This window comes from Lepidothrix coronata, unplaced genomic scaffold, assembly GCF_001604755.1.
Source record: "Lepidothrix coronata isolate B3197 unplaced genomic scaffold, Lepidothrix_coronata-1.0 Scaffold91, whole genome shotgun sequence".
Taxonomy (NCBI): Eukaryota; Metazoa; Chordata; class Aves; order Passeriformes; family Pipridae; genus Lepidothrix; species Lepidothrix coronata.
The window spans coordinates 3,542,185-3,558,591 of record NW_016690271.1 but is presented as its reverse complement, the minus strand read 5'-3'; the positions used below and the strand labels follow the sequence as shown (position 1 = coordinate 3,558,591).

The 16,407-nt window shown below is 48.9% G+C and overlaps 1 protein-coding gene across 3 annotated transcripts in view; it reads right to left on the bottom strand.

Annotated features, from left to right (window-relative positions):
• The window catches only part of KSR1 (kinase suppressor of ras 1), a 54,319-nt gene extending 46,539 nt beyond the window's left edge, over positions 1-7,780 (bottom strand). Inside the window, exon 1 of one of the 3 annotated variants that reach the window (XM_017821627.1) lies at positions 7,675-7,780. The gene's annotated coding sequence lies outside the window, so the exon portion shown is untranslated. The remainder of the gene's footprint in view (positions 1-7,674) is intronic. The other 2 variants (XM_017821625.1, XM_017821626.1) reach the window with 2 other exon arrangements.
• Between the last annotated feature and the right edge of the window lie 8,627 nt (positions 7,781-16,407).

The following is a 16,407-nucleotide window of genomic DNA, read 5'->3' as shown; positions in this document are numbered from 1 at the left end:
GAAAAATGTTGCTAAAAAATTCCCCATGCTAGGAAGCAGGTGTGGAGAGATTCTCTGAGAACTCTGGAGGCAGCAGAAGGGGCACAGACACACATCTCCCCAGGACTGCACTCACTGACAGATCCATTTACCTCCCCTGGCAGTATCTTTTAGTGGTGATGCCTGGCTGAAGTTCTGAATCTGTAAAACATCTTCATTATTTCTTCTCTCCAATTTATTCAACATCACTAATAACTAAAAATAAAACCTCCACACTGGAACCTGCAGGCCTCAACAATAACCCCCACACAGCAGCAATGAGGAGCTCAAGACTTCCTTTCCAAATTTAGATTGCTTCAAACAGAAGTGAAAGTTCTTTGATAAATCAACAAACCCATGTTTTAGAAGCATGCAAGGGGAGCAGAACAGAGCAGGAAAGTGTTTGCCTGCCCTGCTAAACTTACTTGCACAAGGCTTCTGAAGATTTGCAAGGCCCCAGCCCCGTGGCTCCTGCCTGCCTGCTGAGCACTGGGGTCAACGACCTGCTCTGGCAGCAGCAGATCAGACCAGCTCAGAGCCTGGATCTGCTGCATCCCAGCAGCATTCCTCAGTGCCATGATAATTACTGCTCTAAAGAGGAGATCACAGCTTCTGCTCACAGAGCTCTTCCATGTGGGATAACTACTAATCATCCTATCAGAGGCACTCCACAGTCCCGATCAAAGCAGGATTCCTTACTCTGCTGATGAAGTGTCCGGGGATTCCTCTCTGCTTCCCCAAGATGCACACAAAACAAATTAGATTTTCTCACTAAGCAGAAAAGGAGTGAGAGACCTGGCCTCTGTTCACTTTAGAATACATACAGAAATGACAACTATATTTTAACTTTAAAGCCAAGTTCTGAACAGTCTCGAGCTCAGGTAATTAAGTCCAATGAGATTTGGATCTTCCATCCACCTACAGCCCTAATAGCTCAGACTTTAGACACGTGTGCTGCACTTAGAGAAGAATGAACACCAGGCATCTGTGATGAGCCTGGGCTGTGATACACTCACACCCAGGGAGAGCAGGGCCAAAGCTAAGATTTCAGTTCCCACCTCAGCAGTGCTCCAGGGTTCAGTTTAAACAGATGGTGCAAAAAGCAGGTTTACAACATAGAGAGTGAGCTCAGCCACAGAACAGGTGACTGTCACCTAGCACAGGCTGAGGCACCCATGACTGCCTCACAGCCCTCAGAGCAGGGACAGTGGGAGCACAGCTGGCTGGGACGTGCCTCTGGGATCTGGAGGTGGCACAGGAGCTCTGGGCAGCTCTGGCTTAAGGCAAAAGACCTCTCTGACCACCTGCATACTTTGGTGCTTCACAGCTGTCCTCCCACCTTCCAAGCAAGACAGAGTTTATGTAGTTTAACTTGGGATTGATCCTGTCCTAGATTCTGGGGGCCATGCCAGTGAGGACTGGCTGCAGGGACAGCCAAGCCAGAATGCCAAACATGTTTCCTAATCATGTTGTCCTAGTCTGACCTGGGTGCAGACTCCCACCAAGAAGCAGGAGTGCCCACAGCACTTCTGTGCACAACTGCTCACAAGTTATGTCTTGGAAAAACGCCCCATTTCTTTTGGAGCAGGTGTGTTTCCAGACTCAGAGAGCCTCTCTCCCTCTGCTTTGCCTGCTGTGGCAACCCTGTGCTGCTGGTAGTGCCTACTGTGTGGGATTGCTCCCTGGGAGTGAGAAAGGAGCAGGGAGGGAAGGCTGAGAGCCAGCTGAGTCAGTATGGCTGGGTGGTGTCATCCACACATCACCCTGTGCCTTTCACCACAGCAGTAGCCCAGGCAATACGTTCTCCAAGCTCCAAAACAGTAGCAGAGTCAGGACTGCCTTCAGTACCATTTTCCTTTAATTAAAAAAAAATCCCTATAAGCTGAAAATAAGGATAAGAAATCTTAGCCTTAGAGGAAAGGTGAGGGTTTATCCTTCAAGCGTCTGATAGATTACATAGGCTACGTTGGAAATATCGTTTTAAGCTTATCTATTCCCTAAATAATTTGGTGTGTCACATGACTTCTTTGTTAAGTGTTCCTATTTCCGAACAAACCAGGTGATAAATTTGTGTACCCCCTGCTGACTCAGAGCTGTAAATCTGTCACTGGCACGCAGCTGGATCTGCTCGGGGCTTTCCTCGGGTAAAGTGCAGGTCACAGCAGTTGAACTCGAGGAGCAGCCCAAGCTCTGTGCAGGTGGGACCTGTGCAAGCTCGGTCACATCCCGGAGTTCACTGGACACAGCTGGGGTTCACAGCAGCTGCTTCCCTGATCAGATCAATTCTGTGCATGCCAGAATGGTCAGAAATCATATGTGCAGACTGAGGCTTGTCTGGCACTGTGGGCTCCTGTCGGTGTGGGCGGGCAGAGACAGACAGAGCTCCCACCTCCAGCCCTGCTGAGCTCCTTTACTGACCCCCGGTGCTGAGAAGGGTCTCCAAGCTGACTGCACGAAGATGAGCAGGAAGGACTCTGCTTCACCATAATCCAGTGGCCACACAGGCAGCCTCAGAGAGGCACAGGCAGCACAAAGGCTCACCCTGACACTTCCTTTCTTGCTTCCCAATCAGTGCATCGCAGAATCCAACCCGAGGTGAGGAGCACCCAGAGCCTGAAGGAAAAGTGAACAGTCATATCTTTATGTTGATGATAAGCTGCTCAGCAGAGCTTGTCCTGGGAACTCTGGGTAACTTAAAACACCGCTGCTGACTTTTTGTGCCAACATTTATAAAAATCAATGGTAGGAGATGTGCTAAATCTCATTATGGTGTACAAATTCTGATCATATACAGAAACACCCTGTCACAAAGGACAGATGATGTCCACAGACTGGATAATACTATATGGTTCCCTCTCCTTCCAAGTGAAACAGAACCTCTGTTGAAGCCTGTCTGGTGCAAGTGCACAAATTTAAGAAAAAAGAAGTCCTACAAAACCAGAAGACACCTTTAAGAAAAACAAATGTGTTACATATATGCAAAAAGTAAGATGAAGTAAGAGACTTTCTTCTTCTCTTACATAAGACCTGCTGGGAAAGGAAGTCCTTTCAGCTGAACAAGGCTCACAAACATGTGGCTACAGGTCGGAGTTTGGCCTGAAATATTCACTACTCCCACTTCTTCCAATTTATAAAGAGACAGTGGTCCTTTCCTTATGCACATCACTTCCAGTCTGCAAGTGTGGACCATTACAATTCTTCTTCCTCTCCTCTCATGCTTGCCTCCCATTTTCAAAGCATTTGTTTCTGTTCAGAGATTGCTTGGTAAGGTAAGCTTGGTAAGATAAGCCTTTTCTGGACAAATTGCCAAATGAATCAAGATAATGCCAAAGCAAGTTCAAACAGATTTAATACACAGGTATCATCCAGCCACTGTGAATAACTGATCTGTGCAGAGTAGACTGACTTATTGTGACACAGCACAGCTGGAGTCAGACTTTCTGATCTGGTGCTCTGCTCTCTGGAGGTGCTGAACAGAAGACATTCCTGAGGAAGAAGTCCAAGTGATCTCTGCACACAGGCCAGGAGGATCTCTCTCACCGACTGAGTCCAGCCAGGGAGCCCGGAGGACACTTGTTCTCAAAGCCCAGGCAGAACACAGTAATGTGTGCTCCTGCCCCACCCCAACCCTCCCACCATGACCAGTGTGGAGGCAGCTGCCCTGCCAGGAGCACTGCAGTCACCTTGGGAGGCAGGAGAAAATACAGCTGCAGTCTAAACCCACCCTAGGTCTCGGTTCAGCCTGGTGCTGCCTCACCTTTGCTGCAGTTAAAAGGGCTGGGGGGAAGGTGTCACACTTGGCCTGGGAATTCCCACAGCTATCCAAACCAGGTGTTTCCAGCAGAACAGACTGAGAAACCACAGGAACCTTCCCTGCCGACAGGACCCAGGACTTTATTCTCCTCCTCACCTCCAACAGACTGCCCTGAGCTGCAGTTGGAAGTTAGAAGTGCTTCACTACAGATATCCAGTCCCATCATCAGCTTCCCAGCCAGAAAATGAATCCAGAAAGATACTGCTTTCACAAAAAAAAAAAAAAAAGGCTAAAAATAATATGCTTCTAACATTGTGCAACCAATTTAAGAGTCACGCAAGGGATTAGTGTAGGGACAGAGGTAAAGGCTGACAGAGCTATTTCTTTCCAAGGATGCTTGGAAACAACACTGGATGCTCACCACATGGCAAGACATTTCTTGCTCTCTTACGTATGGGTTAAAATTACCATGATTTTCCATTTCAGTTTTGTAGTCAACTTCAGAAGTGAGTAAACCTGCTAGGACAGAACTGAAAGCACAGCCCAGCACTGGGTAGAAACAAAAACACTCAAGCACTTATTGGGTAGAACACATAAAACTTTAAAAAAATTACCAGTCCTTGTGGCATCAGAGAACCCAGTCTGCTAATAACCAAACTAACAGAATCTACTTTCCACTACAGGGAAACTCCCTGCCCTTCTAAGAAACAGCCTTCATACATGTGAAACAGTCAGCTCATGTAACACATCTACACTCAACATATTCTTTGCAAGAATTCCCACAGCCCTTTGTTTCCCCTCCTTCCTGTATTACAGAAAGTTCTCCCTGCACTCATCTGAGCCACCGTGATGCAAATCTGTACCTGTCAAGGCCCCAGTTTGAAATCCTTATCTACCATGTGCTTTATTTTGAGAAGCCCTTATAGGCAAGAGGAATGAGGAAAGACTTAGAGCACTTCAGTAAACTGGGAGGGACCTAAGCATGTGCTCGAGTTCCCTGGGTCAGGCTGGTGTTCCTGACGTGGTGACACACACAGGGTGAGCCATGTGGTGTAAGTGAGCTGGGAACAGGCACGCAGGGAAGCGGCACCAAACGGAGCAAGCTCGTGTGTCCAGCGCAGAGAACACAAGCATTTAGATGAACCTGCACTGGTGTGTTGGGCTGTGCATTCCACTCACATTACAACTACCTCCAGAACTTTACTTCAGGGCTGTGCTAACCCTGGGATCAGAAGTGGCCATGAGCATGCACTGCTGTCTGACCTGAACTGGTACAGAGACAGCCACGTCCACCTGACAGCACCCACCCCACACGTGGTGCTGTGAGTGTCTGAGTCCAGATCCACAAGATTGTGCTCTAGGAGATATCCCTTCACCTGTTACATTCATGGTTTTGACATGAAAGCAAGACATTACACACCTTCCAGAGATGTATGAGCTATGTACAAATTGCATTGTAGAAACTTCCCTGCCTTTTTATCTCTTTGAACAATAACAAGTGAAATCAAGACACTGATTTTTGACTTAGTATATTTGACTTAGTATATTCAAATCACGCAGAGCAGCCTTGAATTCAACCTCAGGAACTACTTCTTCAACTTCCAAAATCAAATCTCCCTTCCCAAACTACTTTCTCCTTCCAGTCTGCTGCTTTTATCTCTCTTAAGTTTTATAATTTCTTTGTGGCTTCGCTACACAGTTTAGCAGTTACATTGATGCAAGTAATTTTTCATGGCTCTTTCTCCATGAAAAAGTTTCTGCCCAGAGGAGAAGTCCCATGAGGATTCAGACCCACAGACGTGGCTCGCAGGCCCAGCAGCTGCACCACCAGCACCACTAACCATGACCCACAGAGCCATTTGGTGGCTCATCAAGGCCACCAGGGAAGCACAGCAGGCCCCGAGATCCCCGAGCTCCCAGGTGCTGGCTCAACTACGGACTCTTGAGGAGCTGCCCACAGTCAAACCAGCAGCACCCCAGCTCTGTGCAGGACCAGGGGGTCTCTGCTGACACGATCCAACAGGCAAACACACGTGGCCACACTGGCATTGCTGACACGTGAACCAAAGCACAGGAGTTACACCTGGTACCTGGGACAGCACTGAGCCCACCTCCCTCGGGAGGCTCCCTGAGGAAGGACAGCCTGGGGAAGCAAACACAGACCCTCAGCTCCTGCAGTCTGGCTTTGCAGCCCCAGCCTGGCACAGGGAGTGAGGCACAGCTCGGGCTGTGCAGCTCGGGCTGTGCCTGACGTGTGTCTTGGTACAGCAACTGAACGGCACAAAGGGCACGGAGTCTGTGCTGTGCCCATGGCTCCACATGTGGGCAGAGATCCAGCACTTGGTTCAACTCCCAGAGAAATCACATACTGGACCGTGCATCAAAGAGATTTTTTTCAGCTAAGATTTTTTCTGATCATAAATTTATAATCATCAGTGAATGTGGCACCCATTTGTTTAACCAGATAAATGCTGAAGAGGATTGAGTGCACACAATCAACAACTATTGCTAGAGACAGCTTTTGTTGCTTTAAGAAGAACCTGAAGGTGGTAGAAGGCCTTTATCCTTTGTGAATAAAGGTTTCCTCTTAGAACGGGTCCACTATCAAAACAGTGATGATCATTTTCCGAAATGATGCTGATTGATATTGTTTGGGCGTTAAAAAGGCTGTCAGTAGGGCTGCCAAAAGCCTATACAAATATTATTTCAGAAAGAATAGCCCTTGGAATGCTCTTTGGAGGTGACAGGAGGAAGAAAAGAGCTGTAAATTTGGGTAAAAAAAGAGAACAAACCAAACCAAAACATCCTACAAAACAAAACAAACAAACAAAAACACACAAAAAAGGCAGAGGAAAAAAAAAAGGAAGAATGATAGATTTCCATGAGGTTGTGCCAAAAGCTACCTACCACCTATTGTTTCACAGTTTTTTTCCCAATCTTCATTTCTCATGTGATGGATTTTCCAGCATGTAGGTTTGTTACAGTTACAGTGTTGTGATGATCTGTCTTCCTAAAGGCCCAATACCCTATCCATCTCCACAGCCTCCAGCACCAGGTACAGAAAAGGAGCATTAGCCTTCACATCAAACTTGAATCAAAGAAGGGGACAGGAGGGGATTGTTTACTTAGAGCAACACTACCTGCACAGAAGGTAAAAGGAAACGTCATTTAATTACCTAAAGGTCAAATGAACTAAGGAAAAATAAATCTACACTCCTTTTCTTATGCAGACTTATGTACAGATCCATCTCTTCTTTGAGAGCATCACAACAGCACATGTTTTGTGCATGAAGAGTTTTGTGTAGTATTTCTAAACAGCACAACGTCTCTCCAGCCTGGTCTGTGATGCTGTCTGAGCCACAACAACGGAGGGAAAAGGAGGATCGGATTAGATCAGTGAAACCGAGCCAGGGATAGAGAGGCAGGCCTGGAGCAGAGGGCAGGAACCATCAAGAGTAGACACCAAGGACCTGAGGGAAAGGGGAGTCCGCACGGCTTCCCAGGACAGCGCTGTGGGGACGCACCTCCTGCCAGGGAGCCCGGAGCCCCCATCGCACCCCGCTCCGCAGTGACACGGGAGCCAGCGCAGGCCCCGACACGGCCTCGCGCAGCGCCCGCGAACCCGCCCCCGGCGCGGGGCAGCCGCGGCTGCGGGCGCTGTCCCCGCACCTGCCCGCGCTCCGCCGGCACCGGCTCCGCCCGCGCCCTCCCGGCCGGGGGCCCGCGGCGGGCCGGCACCACCGACCCGCGGACGGGGCTGCGGGGGCGTCCCGCCCTCCCTGCCCGCCGCCAGCAGCCCTCGCCCGCGGGGGAAGGCGCGGGCGCGGCCCCGGCGCTGCGGGGACAGGGCGGCGGGAGGGGCAGGCCCGGCCGCGGCCCCGCTCCGCCCGCCCGGCCCGTACCTCCAGCGTGCGGATCTCCTGCTGCGTGAGGTCGTTGGACGCGGCGCACTTGGTGCGGAGCCCGCGCAGGTTGGAGAGCGAGATGTCGATGAGGTCCTGCAGCAGCCCGCACTGCTGCAGCGTGCTCCGCACGGCCGGCAAGCCCCGCGGCCCCGCCGCCTCGCCGCCGCTCCGCTCCTTCCTCTCCAGCATGCCGGCGGCTCGCAGGGCAGCCGCTCTATCCATCCCTCGGCATCAGGGAGGCCGGCAGGCGAGGCTGCGGCGGCGGGGGAGCGGCGGGAGGGACGGACGGAGGGAGGGAGAGAGGGAGGCGGGAGGCGGCCGGGCCCGCCCCGCCGCTCTCGCCGGGCAATCACCGCGCGGTACATGCGCGGCCGCCGGGGCCGCGGGCGCGCCCGCTCCGCCCTCGCTGCAGCCCCTCAGTGCCCGCTGCAGCCCCTCAGTGCCCGCTGCAGCCCCTCGGTGTCCCCCTGAGCCCCTCGATGCCCGCCGCTGCCCCTCAGTGTCCGCCTCAGCCCCTCAGTGCCCGCTCCGCCCCCGCCGCAGCCCCTCGGTGACCTCAGAGCTCGTCAGCCTTCACCACTCGTGCCAGCCCCTCAGCGCTCCCCTCAGCATCTCCCTCTGCCCCTCATTGCCCACCTCAGCCCCCTCACCGCTCGTTGCAGCTCCTCAGCGCCCAGCTCAGCGTCTCCCCGCTCTCTCACGGGTATGTCAGGGCTCGTAGCTCGCCCCCGAGGAGCCCCCGGCCAGCGCGGGTCCCTGAGGGGCGAAGGGCCGGGGCAGAGGGGCCGGCCCGGCGGGGTGAGGGTCCGGCCGAGCCCCTGGCGCTCCGGCACAGCATGGGGAGAGGAACCCATCGGTGGGTCCGAGGCACTGAAGGCCGCGAGGACCTGAAGGTCCGGAGGTTACTGATGGCGTCCGAATGGGAATGGCATTGAGTGTGTTCAGCGCCTTCCCGCAGCTGGGGTGGGGTGACTGTCGTGGCCGTGGCACGGCCGGGGCTGTTGGTGCAGTCCGTGTGTGCGGGGCACTGGCACCGCTGACATCTGTGACATTACACCGGCACAGCCACGTGCTGGCTATAAACAAGGCACTTAATAAGGCTATAGAGAGCTTTCCTAAAATAGCCTTTCACAAAAATTCTGTAAATTGATCAGATACATGTTTTATTTGACATAAACGTTTACTTAGTAAAGAATAAGTGCAGGTTTAATACATGAGGCAGGTATTATTATAAACATATTTTAGTGAATATAAACATCTGAGTGCAACAGTTCATCCTTATCATGAGTAGGGAGGGAAATTTATGATGGCCTTGTGGAATCATTGTGGTTTCAGCTTTCACAATGGAGACATGAGAAAATAGTCCAGGTAACTCCATTACATTTGGTTGCATACCCGGCCTGTCTGATTGACTCGCACAGAGCTGAGATGTCAGTGCAGGAACCACTCATCTCCCAATTATTAGAAGAATTAGGACTGTTCATCTGACATGAGGGATCCAGAAAGGCAGTTTGGTTGTACCTTGCTGACAGAAGAAGACAGACTCCTTAATTTGAACTAAATTGACACCAGGTTTTAAAAGATAAAACCTGATGACATTTGAGCCACATGTGGCAATAGAAGGGAGGGTTTTTGCAAAAAAATAAAAAGAGAAACCGTATGAATTTAGGACATGAGGCAGTGGAGCAGGACAAAGCAGCTGACACTGAGATGTTTTTCTCATGGTTAGATGGATACTGATATCTGCATTAGTTTGTGTGGATTTGCATCAAGTAGTGTGGCATATGCTGTTTAGTAATTTTCTTAAGAATGTAGGTCAGGTTAAGTATTTGATTTCATTGTCATTATTCACATGCTGTAAAGTTCATACGCACTAAGGGCTTTGCTGGATTAGGGTTTAATTAGTTTGCCATCTGATGAGTTCTGTGGTTTTGGGAAAGTAACTTACTTTGCTTATTACCTCCATATTTCTGACCTTGTGGAAAAGTCTATCTACCCCTTCTTCTCTCAAGTGCACTGGAAGTTTAACAAATTTTAGTTTGTGGAATCCTGACAGGTTGAAATCCTCAAATACAGGTGACTGTGGAACTGGGGAATATTATTGGCAGGATATTTATTATTCTTGTAGGAATTCTCTACGTGCCCACCTGAGAACATCCATCTGCCGATAGACAAGAAAGCGAGTGCATTGCATAAGAAAGCAAACTAGGAAAATTGTGGGCCGTGCATCACAAGATACTTGGCATTCCCTGCAGTGTTTGTGTGCTGGGAGTGCCGGCCTCATTACCCGGCTGCCATCCCTGGGCAGCATTCCAGTGCCGGCACACGGGGCTGCCCTTGGGCCTGCACGAAAAATGTGCTGACTAAACAGTGCCTGTGTGTCCCTGTCCCTGCTCAGCACTGCTGCTGCCTCGCAGGTGGTGGGGCGGTCACAGTCACAGGAGAGCCGGGGCTCTGAGTGTTCCTGTGCAGAGCCCAGGGCACTGAGCTACTCCTCTGCAGAGCCAGAGCCCAGGGCACTGAGCTGCTCCTGGGCAGAGCCAGAGCCCAGGGCACTGAGCTGCTCCTGGGGGAGTCACAGCTCCAGGCCTGGGAAGAGCGGGCAGAGCAGCACCCACAGACACACAGCAGGTCGTGGAGTCATGGAACCGAGGAATGGTTTGGGTTGGAAAGGATCTTAAAGATCATCTACTTCCACACCCCTGCCATGGGCAGGGACACCTTCCACTAGCCCAGGTTGCTCCAAGCCCTATCCAGCCTGGCCTTGGACACTTCCAGGGATAGGGCAGCCACAGCTTCTCTGGGCAACCTGTGCCAGGGCCTCCCCACCCTCACAATAAGGAATTTATTTCTAATATCCAATCTAAACCTACTCCCTGTCAGTTTGAAGCCATTTCTCCTTGTCCTGTCACTCCAGGCCCTTGTTCAAGGTCCCTCTCCATCTTTCTTGTGGGCTCCATCAGGTGCTGCAAAGCACAGTTGGGTCACTGCAAAGCTTCTCCTCTCCAGGCTGAACAATCCCAATTCTCTCAGCCTTCCTTGTGAACCCAGAGCTGTTAACCCAAGACTGCAGCCAGGGGTGTCCCACAGCCTGGGGCACTGGGATGCCCATGGAGCAGGGGCAGTGCTGAACTGCCAGGTGCAGACATCTGGGAAAACAGGGTGGGGAGGAGCATCATTTTTGTGATTTCATGGATGAGGCTTGTAGGATTTCACAGGGAGTGTATCTGTTTTTCCAGACCCACAAAACCTGCTGTGACAGAGCATCCCCATATCCTGTTCTAATGATGGGACACAGATTCTATTGAGCTGTCACACACATCTATGTTAGAGTCTCTACTTAATTCCTTAAACACACTGTGTTTCTTGTGAAGTCTATATTGAGTGTGTGTACTGGAGAATGCAGCTCAGAATTGGGAGAGAAAAATGATTGCAAGTGCATTAGCATTTGTGCCTACTGAACAGCATTCCCAGCATCTTGTGCAATTTAAAATTCTACTGTGTTGATCCTGTTGAGATTTTTTGACAGTCTTGGCCTTGAAACAAAGATACAGAAAGAAATGGAGGGCAAGTATGTCAATTGGCCACTCAATTCAGGTTGCTGTTTCACCACAAACTTTGTGTGCAATCTTGATAATTTGTCTGGAACTACAGCTCTCTGTCTGTAAGGAAAGGGAGTAAAAGCACTGCTATATTAGAGGTTTTGAAAAGAGAAATACTGTGGCTGGACCATGCTGGAAGGACCATATGAGCACACTGAATGAGCTGTTTTGCCCAAAGATTTCAGAAAGTGACATTTTCATGCTGTACTTTATACATTTATTGATGCACTTGTTAGGACTTTTCCTTTAATGTAGGGTGTGTTGGGGTGGACATAAGAACTGCCTTCTGTAGAGGAAACCACTTTGTTCTTGAACAGAGGGAACCATACACACATTGTGGACTTCATTCCAGTGTGAACGGTACAGTGGCCTTTTTGCATACCAAAAAACAACAATAGTTTTGGAAGCGATGATAAAATGTGGAATGCCTGTACTGGATCAGAGAAAACTGTTAAGTCCCTGCTTAAACCACTGGGCCTAGACCTGAGAGGATTTCTCTTCCCCACTGCCTCCCATATCTCTTGTCCACACAGATCAGGTTCTCTGGGACAAGAATTTTCCTTTGCTAGCTACCCCCATAGAGCCCTAACCTTGCTAATCACCTCTGAAAGTCCTGCCCTGTAGGCCAGCAATGGTCTTTGACTCTGTAACATAAGCTCACTGGGGAAAAGCAAAAACCTTTTCCTTTTTTTTTATTCCTGAAGAGAGAAAAGCACTCCTGCATTTCACATGCTGCCTTTATGAAAAGCCTCTATTACCTTTTTAGCTAGCTTGCCCCAATTTCATTCAGCTATCACAACACTGAATTTAGATGATGAGACTGAATTACTCTATTTGATGTGTTTAACACATAATAGAAACCTGTTTTAAAAAAGCGCAGTGTTGGGATTTGAAGAGCTGAAATGTTAGGTGTTTCAGATAAAAGAGGCCTTTATTATGGGTGATTTTCCCCTCAAAGGCTTCCTCCTACACAGCCATGGAGTGTTCCTCTCACCAAGCACAGCACAGGAATACACAGTAGCTCTGGCATGCTTGTCTGCTGGGAAGTTGAGAAACTAAAGTCCTATTTTTAGACATGCTGCTGGATATTCTTGTTAGGATATGCTGAGAAAGTGAAGATGATGAGGTGGTGATCAGGGGACAAATCCTCACCATTTTCTCTAGTTTAAATTAATCTCCATTGCCTGTTCATACCAGTTTGAGATTGGACGTGCAACTATAAGAAAAATTTAATTGTAGGTCCACTTCTTCCACGGACTTTTTCCTGCTCAGCTGCCCATGTGGTGAGCTTTATGCACAAATTACAGTAGAGGCCACCTTGGACAGGTGAAACACCCAGTCCTTTCTGCCTGATTATTTTTTGCCTTCTTTTGTATCACCTGTCATCAGAGAATGTAACCCAGGAGTTTAACCCAGGACTCTTCTGCCAGTTAAATGGCAAGGTCAGATGTGAGAGACGGAACAGCAAATCCAGAGCTTTGGCAGTGGTGGGTCCCAATGAGACGGGGATAGATACAGGAAACAATGTATGCTGAGCACAATGGAGAAAGAGATGTGAAAATTAAACGCTGCTCTTGTTCTTAAAAATCATTTTCATGGGTGGGGAAAACAGCTCGGGCAATCTAAGAGAAACAGTTTCTGCCCCACAAGGGGACCACACGAGAAACTGCTGTGTAGCAACACTCAGTGTTTCTGTGGACAGGTGTCGTGGTTTAACCCCAGCTGGCAGCTGAGCCCCACCAGCCTGCTCACTTCCCCTGCAGCAGAAAGGAGCTTTGAGATGGGCCTGAGAGGAGGAGGATTGATGTGTTCATCTTGTGAGACCTCACCTCCTGGAGTCACGTGAGTAAGCAAGAATTGCAGCTGTTACAGCACCCAGAAACTTTCTGTCTTTAAGGGAGCCTGAACATACAAATCGTAGCCATCTATGAAACAAATAGAAAACTCAACATTTATTTTTAGAGAAATCTCAGGGGGTTTACAGTCTTTCTTTAGCATTAGCTGTGTTGCAATTGTGCTGCCTTTTTGTCTGCTGTTTATCACCAGTCTCTTCTGTTTAGACTAAAAACTGTTTGAGGCAGGAAGTGTCTTTTACTCTCTGCTTGCACGGCAACGCCTGAATCTCAGCTAGAAGCCTCTAAACTCTGCTGTAATGTAAATAGTCAGTAATGACAGTCCCAGAGGCCTCAGCCCCCACCCCCCTTGGAGGCCGGCCAGCTCGCGGGGTTTGTTCTTGCAGCAGATGAGCCAGCACTGAAAAGTGACAAATTTTGTTGGCTAAAGATATTCATAGGTCTAACAGGGATAAGAAACACCCGCCTTTAGAAACAGAGGCTTATGTCTCTCTGAGGATAAACACACCCTAGATTGACTCACGCTGGCATAATCCCCTTGTGCAGTTTGTATATTGGCATTAGATATGTGTGTGAGGCAAAAAGACAAATATTTGGTTAATAGAACAACATGGGGATAATAAAAAATAATTAGGCAGCCTAACCTCTCAGAACACTGCAGCAGGTGAGCTGCTGGTCTTCCCCTCAGACACACACATCCCTGCAAGCAGAGCTTGTTCATGTTTGTTTTATCTGCAGCAAAATACCTAGTTTATTTGGTTAAATGCTACCAGAGTAAAAATAATAAATCAATAATTAAAGAAATCAAGTCCAGTAGCCCATAGTCTGGCAGGGAAGGAGTATATGCTGTGGTGGGAAAAGCAGGCTCATATTCCACAAGAGAGCTTTGTCAAGGGTATTGCATAAGGAGATTACAGGCCTGAGTCTGAAACAGGCTGAAGGTTTTAGTTGTGTTTGTCATTAGCACTGCTCTGAAGTGCAGCACAACAGCCCCTCTTTCATCTGGGTGAGAAAAGGCTCCAGGTCCATCATTATGTTCCTCAGAGCTGGGACTCCACATGGCTATTAGCTCCATTGCCCCAGTCCTTCCTGGGTGTTCCAATGAAGGGAAAGGAGCTGGATGGGTTAATCACCTGCTGCCATTGTCCCCGTGCTGGGATCCGTGTTTGATGTGACAGGCCCTGGAAAGGCCCCCAGTGCAGACTCTGCCGTGCACGCCCTGTGTGAGGCTTGTCCTGCTCCCGGGCCTTTGGCACTGCAGTTATGGTGATTAGCAAAATGAGAACAAACCCCTCCCACCCCTGCCTGCTGTACTTCTGTCAGCAAAGCTCTGACTCAATGCCAGTTTTTCTGGCAAAAGGGAAAAAAAAAAAACAAAGCAACTTTTCCTGACTCTTTGTGGAGAGAGATTTTTAGCACCAGCTCTCATCCTGTTCTGTGGGAGGCCTCCTTTCCAGTTCTGCAACCCTCCCTCCACATCTGTGTGTGCAGTGCCTCACAAGTGGGGTGACCACAGTGACTTCTCAAGCAGTACATTATGTCTCTCAGCACAGCAAGAAGGCTGTGCTGGGATCAGCTGGGCCTGCTGGATGATCCACATCCCTTTCCAGGGGAGGAGCAGGACCACAAAGACCACTGGATCCAGTATCCGCATTCTTCACAGGATCCATTTGCACGTCTGATGTAGCCATGTCCCTCTGCATGGTGGAACCTGGGAGGAGCTGTTACAGTCTAAAGAAAACTTGCAACATTATGCAGAATATTTAGAAACTCAAACCTGTCTTCTGCAAAAAGATGGCTCAGCAGTAAGTCATTAGAGTGATGATAATAGAAAGGACATTTTATTCAACTATCAGTCATTCTAGCTCTTGATGAGCTGAGAATTAATTTGCAGAAGGAAAAGCAGGCACAGATCTTTTGTTCCTTCTGATTCGAAGTCCTTTGAAATCAGTATCTTCCCAGTCAGTAAGTTTTGGATTAGGTCCTCCTTCTGTCTTCCTTTCCCCTGTCCGTACAGTACCATGAAAATTCAGACTGTTTCTCTTTACTTCCTTCCTCTTCATAAAATGTCTAATAATCAGCCATCTGGTGTCCAAGATGCCTTGAGTATTAGGGCATTTCCTTTATCCAGGGGAGGCTTGTGAGAAGAAAGATAAATGTGTCCATGACCCATCCCTGCTGTGTGCTGATTAGGGGCCGGCAGTTTCTCTTTGTTTGCAGTGATGACTGTAGTCCTAAATTGTTTAGGAGATAAACATATTTAGAGGGAGAATCTTGGTTTCTGATCTGCTAGATTTCATGGCGTTACTCAATTATGCTTAATGAGAATTCTATAGAACAGTGTAATACTTGCAATATGTGTTAAAGACAGAGTGGGATTTTGAAGGGAAGATGCAAAGGGAGATCTGTAGAAAATGCTGTGTATCCTAAAGAACTACAGTCTGGATTCATTCTCATTTTAATTCTGCCTCACAGTGGCACCCAATTTTTCAGAACTGGCTAAAAAACTTAACCCCTTCCTTTCACTGTGTATTCCAGAGAGCACAGCTGCAAGACAAGCTGTGTGCAGGGCTCTGTTCAAGGCAGTGTCAGGCCCGGGGAACAAGGGTTCTGTGTGCCATGCTGTGTGAAACTGGGTCAGGTCTCAAGGTAGCCAAAGGATTGAGATTCAAGTTTAAGAGGAAAATATTGAAGGGCACAGAGAAACTGTGACAGAGCATCCACTGAACCGTTACATTTTTTTAAAACAAAGCCTGGAGGGAGAGGGCAAGTCAGACTAAAACGAAAACAAAAGCAGCAGGAAGAATCTGCTGTCTTAGCTCTGAAGTCAGAGACAAAGAAAAGAACTATCCCTTTTATTCTGTGATGACTTGTTGGTCAAATTTGTGACAAGGGAGATTTGTGTTTTGTATTGTGAGGCCTTGAGAGTTGCATGTTTTTTGTTGCCTTGACTGTGGTGGCATGAAGAGATGCCAGTAAGGTCCTGTTCATGTTCACAGAATGATGCTCCCATCCCATGAGGGTGTGGACAGTCACTGGAGGTTTGTACCAGGAGTCTTCATTTGATGGTGTTTATAAATAGTAAACAATCCTGCACCACTGCCTTCTTCCCAGCAGGACAGAACCCAGCCTGCTGCTGGGGCTCCTGCAGACACCTGGGGTGGGAGGCATTGCTCTGCTTTTTGAGAAATCTCCTTAGACAGAAAGTACTAGAAAGCACAGTCTGTCTCACCACCCTGTTTCTGCCAGTAGCTGCCGGGGTGGGAGGGCTCTGC